This window comes from Hordeum vulgare, chromosome 6H (assembly GCF_904849725.1).
Source record: "Hordeum vulgare subsp. vulgare chromosome 6H, MorexV3_pseudomolecules_assembly, whole genome shotgun sequence".
NCBI lineage: Eukaryota > Viridiplantae > Streptophyta > Magnoliopsida > Poales > Poaceae > Hordeum > Hordeum vulgare.
The window spans coordinates 561,461,911-561,470,636 of NC_058523.1; the positions used below are offsets into that span (position 1 = coordinate 561,461,911).

Consider the following 8,726-nt stretch of genomic DNA (forward strand, 5'->3'; position numbering starts at 1 on the left):
GTGTGAACCGCATAGATTTCTACTTACCCTGGCAAGCTGGATTCTATTCCGGATCCTGAACGAAAATGCATAAGATAGAATATGTCAGTGACCAACTAAAGTCTATCACATTTTCTGCCTCCAAGGATGTGTTGTCAACAAGGGAGAACGTTTCGGTTTTGTAGACATATACGGTACCCTTTCCAAGCATGGCAAAATATTGGTCATCTCCTCCACCACTCCACCTTCAAACACATATAACTATATATTCAATGGCGGACCCAAGAATTGAAGTTAGCTGGGGTGAACATTTAATGTTTAATTTTTTTTCAATACAAATGCAACTCTATTCAACCAAAACTCATAGCATTCAACAACAAAATAATTAAAAAGCTCTTAAAAACTAGTAAATGGCTAACATGGGCTCTCGTTGCTTGAAATGCTCACTTATGCCAAAATATGATCCCATAATTCCAATTTCCAAATGAGACCTATAAAATTTTGAATGCATTAGCACAAGTGTGATGAGAGTTGTATATTTTGGTATAATCATATGATGGTAACTGGATGGTAGTATACCTTTAAGATGTAATTGCATAGTGAACACGGGCTTGTGGAGGTTGATGACCTCGACGGCTCTTCAAGGCATGAAAATGGATCATAATCTGTTTATCACTAACTTTAGCAAATATCTCACGCTCAACAAAGCAAACCATCAAATCATTAAGCCAATCATCACCCATCTTGTTTCAAAGATCCGTCTTTATAATATTCATGGCTGAGAAAACTCTCTCAACTGATGCAGTTGCCACCGGTAATGTCAATGCAAGTCTGATGAGCCGATAAACCAAAGGAAATACCAGGTGTTGTCTATTTTGAACCAACTTGAGAGCAAGAGAACTCAAACTATCGCAAGCCAAGAATTCAGTACTTCTTTTCATCACATCAATATATATGTTCAGTTGATCAATCAACTGATAGCGCTCTTGTGAAGAGAAATCAACAGAGTAAATATTTGCAAGCTAAACCAGCTTATCATGATCAAAGTTGCTAAATGAGTCTCTAGGATCAAGGCAAGCAATGCACTTCAACAAGCGTGTAGAAGTTTCACTAAAACAATTATTCATCTCAGCTATGTTTCTATCCAACACCTCATTGAATATAGCTACCTTGTAATTACGGAGACAAGTAACCATTTTGCGTGATCTTCTTGGGTAACCCCTTGCTGAAACATATTGGGCACTATTATATTTCTTGCAGCACAAAAGTTAGTAGTAGATATCAAGAGAGGCTGCCATCCATCATCTCTCAACTTTTGTAATAAATTATTTTTAACAAAAATTGCATCCAAAGATCTTTTCAAACAAGCGGATGTAGTATCAAGAACATGTTCAACACCAAGCAGTCTTTCGAAAGACTCCCCTTTTTGGTTCGTGAACCTGCAAGCAAGAAAATTAGAGCAAGCATGTGAGAATTAGAACTTGCAAGCAACATTCATAATTGGAACAATCTTGACAAATAACAAACCTTATAATCACAGCCATTTGCTCTCTAACTGATACATGCCATCGCGCCGTCATGGAACTTCTGGCTACCGCGGCGTCCGAGTGCACCCCTCCGGCACGTTCTACTCCGAGATTCGATCCGACGAGATGCGTCTCGGCCTCAGCACGTTCGACATGCACCGCCAAGGAAGCCGCCCACGCGTACGACATGGCGGCTTGGCGCCTGAACAGGCCTGGAAGGGAGATGAACTTTCCCGAGGTGATGATGATGAAGTTGGCGCGGAACCTTGCGCCTCGTCCACGGGTAGTCACCGACGAGGACCGTCGCCGAAACAGGAGGCGGGAGCACCATCTCAGCATTGCTGAGATGGACGAGCATGCCATCGAGGCATGGCGCCGATAGTTTCCGCAGGGCGTCCTCGACGAGCGCCAATTCTTCGCGCAAAGGAGGGCGGAAAAGAGGGCGGAGCAAGCCACCTATCATGCAGACAGGCGTACGCGGAAGCAAGTTGCACTCTTCCAGATGGAGCTGAAGGAAGCGTCAACTTGGTCCTCCGACCATGAACGCTGGTGTGACGCCTTCATCACGACGGATGAATCGGACACCGGCGTGTCGGAGTCCGACGATGACGATGAGTAGTTTTTGTATCAGATTTTTTTATCTGTGCTATGCTTTGTAGTTTTTTTTAACTATATAGACTATATATGCAACTATGTTTATGTATTATTTTTATCATATGTCATAAAAAATGTGATGAAAAATGTGCTGAATTTTGCCGCACGACTCATTTTTGGGCTTCAGCTGGAGTGCCCCGCGCGCGCCTAATTTTTAGGCTTCTGCTGGAGCCAGCGCTCGACGGCGCGTTAAATTTTGGGATAAACGTGTTGTAAACAGATATTTTGTGCGCGTCGGGTTGGGTGCCCGTTGGAGATGCTCTTAGCTTTTTGCATAGCACTATATATCTTCTTGCTGTTTTTGTTCTTTCCTTCTTGTTAGTCCATGATTGATGTATACCTGGTCGGGTTATGGCTTTGTTAATTCAAAGCCGGGCTCATCGCGAACCTTCATTCAAAAAAAAAGAGGAGGGACGAAGGGAGGGGGCTGCACGGCGCCCCGGCCGCCATCCGGGGAGACGAAGCTAGGGCGCGAGAGGGGGAGGGGGAGAGGAACCCTATTCCTCCCAAGAATGACCATTCACACCAACCATTTCTTAACATGACAAGAATAATGAGAAAGATTCTCCAAAGGGAATGCCCCTAGGAAGGGAACAACACTCAAGGGTCTCCGTCGCCATATTGGATTTTCACCCTGGATATTAAGTGCAAGCAAATTCAAGAAGGCGCAAAACACCACGACGGATAGGTACAAATAACTAGGGTCAGACCTACGGAGCTCGAGACTGGATACCGAGAAGCACCACCAAATCAAGGTTATCATGTGTTATCATCATCACTTTCCATGATCCCAACAATTACATGCATATCACGATCTTGAAGTAAGATGTGACGCAAGTGAATATCACACATGCACAAAGCAGCCAGTTAAGCCACAACAACTACCGGTCATCACCAACGGCATTAGATTGTTTTTGGAAAAGAAAAAAAAGAGAAAAAAGGATCCGATCAAGATATAGGGTTTTACTTCTATCGAATGCACAACCACATATACTTTCTTCGTTCCAAAATAAGTGTCTCGAACTTAATATAACTTTATACTATAGCTCACGGCATCGTTCCCTTCTTGAAGGCACCGCTTTGGAAACCTTGGGGCTGGGTGGCGCTTGTGGGTGATGGGCGACGGCGGTGGTGCGGCCCTATCCTAGCATGGATCTCCGTCCGTTGTTTGAAGATCGACTCGCGTAGATGGAGGTCGTCGTTTGACGTCATGGTGGCGTCGATGGCGGAGGCACCTACCAAGGCTGGTACGTCAATCTGATCTGAAGATGGGCCAGTGGAAGATGATGGCAACGACACATGTGAGTGCGTCGGACCGGTTTGTGCCCCAGACCCGGTATGTGGCTCGGTCAAGGTCTCCGGTTTTAAATATTAGGCTTAGGTGAGAGGTCTGGGTATTTGGTCCAGCTTGCACCCTTTCATCATATGGATAGGAGTAGCGGCAGATGTTGCCAAGATGACGGATTCAGGCATATTGTTGTACTGCTTTGTAAGGTCCTCGAGAATAATCAATAAAATGGCTGCATGCATCTCCCAGATGCAGAGGCCGAGGGTCATCCTCCTTTTCTAAAAAAAAAATACTAAAGCTAGCACAAAGTTAAGACACTTACTTTGTACTAGAACCATCGCCGTCTCCCGTCTTGTGAAAAAAATGAACACACGTACTTTGTACTAGAACCATCGCCATCTCCCGTCTTGTGAAAAAAATGAACACACGTACGTCGGACTGGATGGGTGCAGAATTCTGCATGACGCGAGCCCGTTTGAAAATTGAATGATCCATCAAATATAGCAAACGTAAGGCACGTCTGACAAAACCAAGGCACGTTCTTATGATACACTGCTCGATCTAAAATCCATAATATGTGCATGCATATATGGCACGCTAGGCTATGGAAAAGCTTGATCTAAAACCATAGTTGACATGTCTATAGAGGGTCTTGCATACATGCATAAGAGGGTGTCACTTCAAAACTTAGTAACTAATTAAGTAATGCATGCATGACATAATACTCCTATAATTAACATGCAGCGTTACTTGCGCTGGTTGGAAGCAAGCTTGGCAATGAGATCCTTGAAAATACAAGGGTATGTCTTGTATACATGATCCCAGCCATTAGTTGCCATTATTGCTTGCAAGCACAAGGGAGGCTGGGCTTGGATAAACTTGAGGCACGCCTCCTTTAGTTCCTGGCAGTGGTGTTGCTCCGCTAGACCAAGTGTAGACATGACTGAGAGCACACCCATGTTTTTGGACAACTGCTTCACACATATGCATTTGAGGCGTTGGACGTCGTATCTGTCAGCCGCTACCAACAAGTCTCCGAGCCATTGCAGCAGCATTCCATCTTGATCAGTTGCTTCCGTTTCCTGTCCTTCTTCTTCCATAATTTGTCCTCGTCCATGTCGTCATACTCCATCATAGGGAACGATTCCGTGTAGATAAAGCTAAGCAAAGCCTTGAATACTTTTGGTTTCATGTCTTTGATCCGTATGACAACGGGCGCCGCCTTGGTGGGGCCAAAGAGTTGCGCCATGAAGATCGTGGATCGGGCGGCGAGCACGCATCGAATGTCTGGCTGCCGACCTGAAACGTCACATCAGCGCCCACCTTGCTGTGAAGGAGGTGGTTGAAATCGTGGTGTATGGCAGACAAGAGCACCTTGGGACCGGAATCACGGGCGTTGCAGACCATGATGTCGCACCGGATGGTGAAACAGTCGTCCTCCCCTAGGTACGCCGATCGTTCATAAAGGTGGCGCAGCCCCAGTAAGTAGCGTTGAAGAGGGATCTGCGCGTTTCGGTTTCGCTTTCGCGAATGTATAGTACTGGGTTCTACGTACTTGTCAACCTGGTCGACGAAACTGAAAACGAACCTGCAGGCTTGCACGTGTTTCCTGTCACCACCGTCGTCGAGTTCTCGCCGTTGGGATAGTAGTTGATGCACCAACGATGGCCTCCTACCCCGAAGCCACGAGAGGCGATGCCGTGACCATTGGGTACGCGAGTAATCCTGGACGACAAGCAGGTGGTAACCGCATTCGGAGCGTGTCTCCACGAAGGTCGTGGTGGAAGGGCACAGCTTGCCGTCCTCCAAGATTGATACACCGGCGAAGATGACATCGCTTGTCGCCGGAAACAGAGAGGGTTTGCACCGGTGGGTGTCTAAAAATTCTCACGTTTGGTTGTCACGGTGGGTGTTAATTAGAAGCCTATGTATTATATATGTGTGTACATATATATGCATGGCCGGGACATGTCCTACACGGACTCTTAACAAACTTGAACCTACGATTCCTATTCCAATCTCTAACACGGACAAGGGCGCAAAGTCGTGATCGGACACACGGCAACACTTGCCGCATTAGGTACGGCACGGATTTAGTTGCCACGTCACCAAATGGGAACCGTCGCTCGGACTCGGCCTCTTTTCTTCGCATGCATTCACTCCTCTTAACTACAGGAGCAGTTTGTTATCAAAAAAAATAACAAACTACAGGAGCAGTTCACACCCGACGATAGCAACATGATTTGCCACCACCGCCATGTCCTCCTCCACCTTCGACGCTGCATCGCCATTCCGGTCGGGGTTTTGTTGCGCCGATCGAGATCCATGGAGAGGCGAGAGCGGTGGCACAGCTCTATCGCCGTCAGCCCAGGTGGTGGAGGCCTTCTGCATTGCTCTGATGCAGAGGCCGGCCGGAGGTTGGCCTCCTTTTCTAAAAAAGAAAAATCAAACGAGTGGTTTCTGTAAGCAAGAAATTGGGTGACTAGGGCTAGGAGGAAGGCACAACAAGCCCCAACTATGGATATAAGCACTTCAAATACAACAAACAACTTGGACCTAAATAGTTTCCTCTATGGCGTTTGGATATGTTGAGTAATGTGATTGTTTAGGAAAGCATAGATAGACTATGGTCTCTTCCTACCTTGAGTTGTACTCCAAGATGATCATGTACTCCTATATATATGCCGACGAGGCTCAAGCAATACATCCACTATTCCACCAATTCCTATTTTCCCGTTCAACTTGGTATCTGCCGCAAGGTCCTTGACCTAGCCGTCGCCGCCGCTTCCGCACCGCGCGCCGCCCCCGAGGCGGTCGGCCTCAATGACCGCCGTCGGGGGCCGCGCCGCCCGTACCTAGGGTTCGTCCGTCGGCCATGTTGATCGTCTGCCCTAGAGAGTCTTTTCCCGATCTATTGATCCAGGGTTTTCTCTCTTCCGTCGGTGACTTTGATCGGTGTTTTCTTTTTGGTTTTTCGATCTTAGATCGGTTTGCGTCACCCGCCGCCGCCGTCCTCTACTCCGACATCAGCGCGACCCGGCTTCTGGCCGGCCGTCATCGCCCCGACCCGACGGCCTCGCGCCATGCGGCGGCCCATCACAGCCGTCGTTCGCGCGCCGCCTGTCGTCGATCTCCATCGTCGCCTCGTCCGGTCGCGCACCGGCTGCCTCGGGGTGACTGCCGCCTCCGGCCGCACCGCCTGCCTCAGGCTGGCTGCGTAGTGCCGGCTCCAGCTCCGGCCTCGTCGGCTGCCTCGCGTCGGCCGCCTCGGGCCGACTGTTGCGCCACCTGCGTCACGCCGGCTGCTTCGGGCCGCCTGCGTCGCGCCGGCTGCCGGAACTGGCCGCCACCCTGCCTCCACCGAGCGACGTCCACGACATCGCGTGCAATGGGATTGATCACCCGCACGCCCGCGATTCGCCTCATCTATGCCATGCGACCGACCTGGCTCATTGGTTGTGCGCGCCTCTGCAGGCCCCATGAAGACTGTCCCCAGTACAGCGCGCCCCTCCATCGGTCGAGCATCGGGCTGCCGCTGCGTCGCCATATCGGGCCGCCGCCCAGTGGTTCGCCCCGCGGTGGCCCCAATCCGCGCGTCGCAGTGGTGCTCGACAAATGTAGCAAATAGAAAACGCTTATAGACGGGAAAAAAGTTGCATGCCTAATCAACTGCAAGCACGGGTCGCGTGCGGCCGGCCGGCACACCGGCCACAAGCGTTTCCCATCTGATTTTGAATTGAGCTTACCGAAAAAGGTCGGGTTTCTCCCCGCTTTATATCATAATAAAGCCACCATCACCGAATACAATCGAGAGACCCATACAAACACATACCACCACCACACACAAGGCACACACCCAAGGCAACATACAAAGGTGTCGAGCACCGACACACCACCCACCTACAACTAAGCAAAACCGCTTGGGACTACAATAGAGAGGTGAGCCGAACAACAACAAAGTCAAGGACTTCAAAACGGTGCCTCCCAGAAGGGTACGACCATGGATAGCTGCCACCGTCCAATTCCGAATATCAGATTTTCACCGGAGCAAGACGAAGGGAATGGGAACGCCGCGACTAGGCCTTCAGGAAGGATACAACGTCAACGGCCACCGCCACCTTCGGTCAGTCAAAGGACTATGCAAGTGGTGTACTCCGGCGCTCACACCCCTCCGCGGCACCCTAACTCCATCAACCACACGGAACGACGCCACCGGTGCGGCCATGATTGCCCGCCGCACTTGAGACGCACGCTCTGCCCCCATAAATCACGACTCCCGCTGCCAGAGCCGCCGCCCTGTGACCAGACAACCTCGAGACCACTCAAAGGCCCAGCCTTTGACCCAACCGCCAAACATTTGCAGACCTACGCCAACCCGCCCACGGCAACGAAAGGGGGAGAAGGAGGAGCGGACCCATCCGGACCGGCACGCCCTTATGCCAGCGACAGGTGACGTGACCGCATCGAGGCTACCTGTCCCTCCTACCGAGCTCCCCATCGAGCACACCCTCGAGTTGATTATGGCGCAAAATAGAATTCATGAAAAAGTTAATTGATATTGGGAAACAATCATGGATTTCAAAAAAATCATCAATATTTTGAAAAGATCAGGATTCGGGAAAAAAGAAGGGAAATAATTATGTTCAGCCGACTGATACCACCTCCGCCGACGACGTAGCTGTTGGATCCCACATGAACCAATCACACATGTTTGTATTTGTTTTTGCTAACCTCTACCAGTGACGTTTATGCAACAAGACTTATGTTGCAAAAAAAATCTGCACCAATGCCTTTGTTGCAACAAAAAAAACCACTAACAAGACCTGTGTTGCATCCAAAAAAACCCAGAAAAACTACAACAATGTTTGTGTTGCAAAAAAAACATGCAACACAGTTTTCGTTGCAAATATTTCCACAACAAGACATGTGGTGTAAGAGGGTTCTCGCAACACGATTCATGTTGCATAGTGAAGATGACGCTTTGTCACGAGACCGTGTCAGATCCACGGTCGATGCGTAGCACGGCTTCAAAAAAAAAGTTTAATAGTTTTGAAAAGTTCATTAAATTTGAAAAAAAACATGAAATTTGAAAAAAAAAATTGAATTAGAGAATGTTCACGAGCTAAAAGTTCATGCATACAAAAAAGTTAGAAAATTTGGAAAGAAAATAATCCTCAAACATATAATTAAAAGGGGAAAAGGAATAAAGAATAAAAGCCGGCTCAGAAAATGCCAAAAACAAATATGCATAAAGAATCAATCCTGGTTTTCCAATTGCT

At 48.4% G+C, this 8,726-nt stretch overlaps 1 pseudogene; it reads right to left on the reverse strand.

Annotated features, from left to right (window-relative positions):
- Positions 1-4,193: 4,193 nt before the first annotated feature.
- On the reverse strand, positions 4,194-5,838 carry LOC123405924 (annotated as a pseudogene).
- Positions 5,839-8,726: the final 2,888 nt, after the last annotated feature.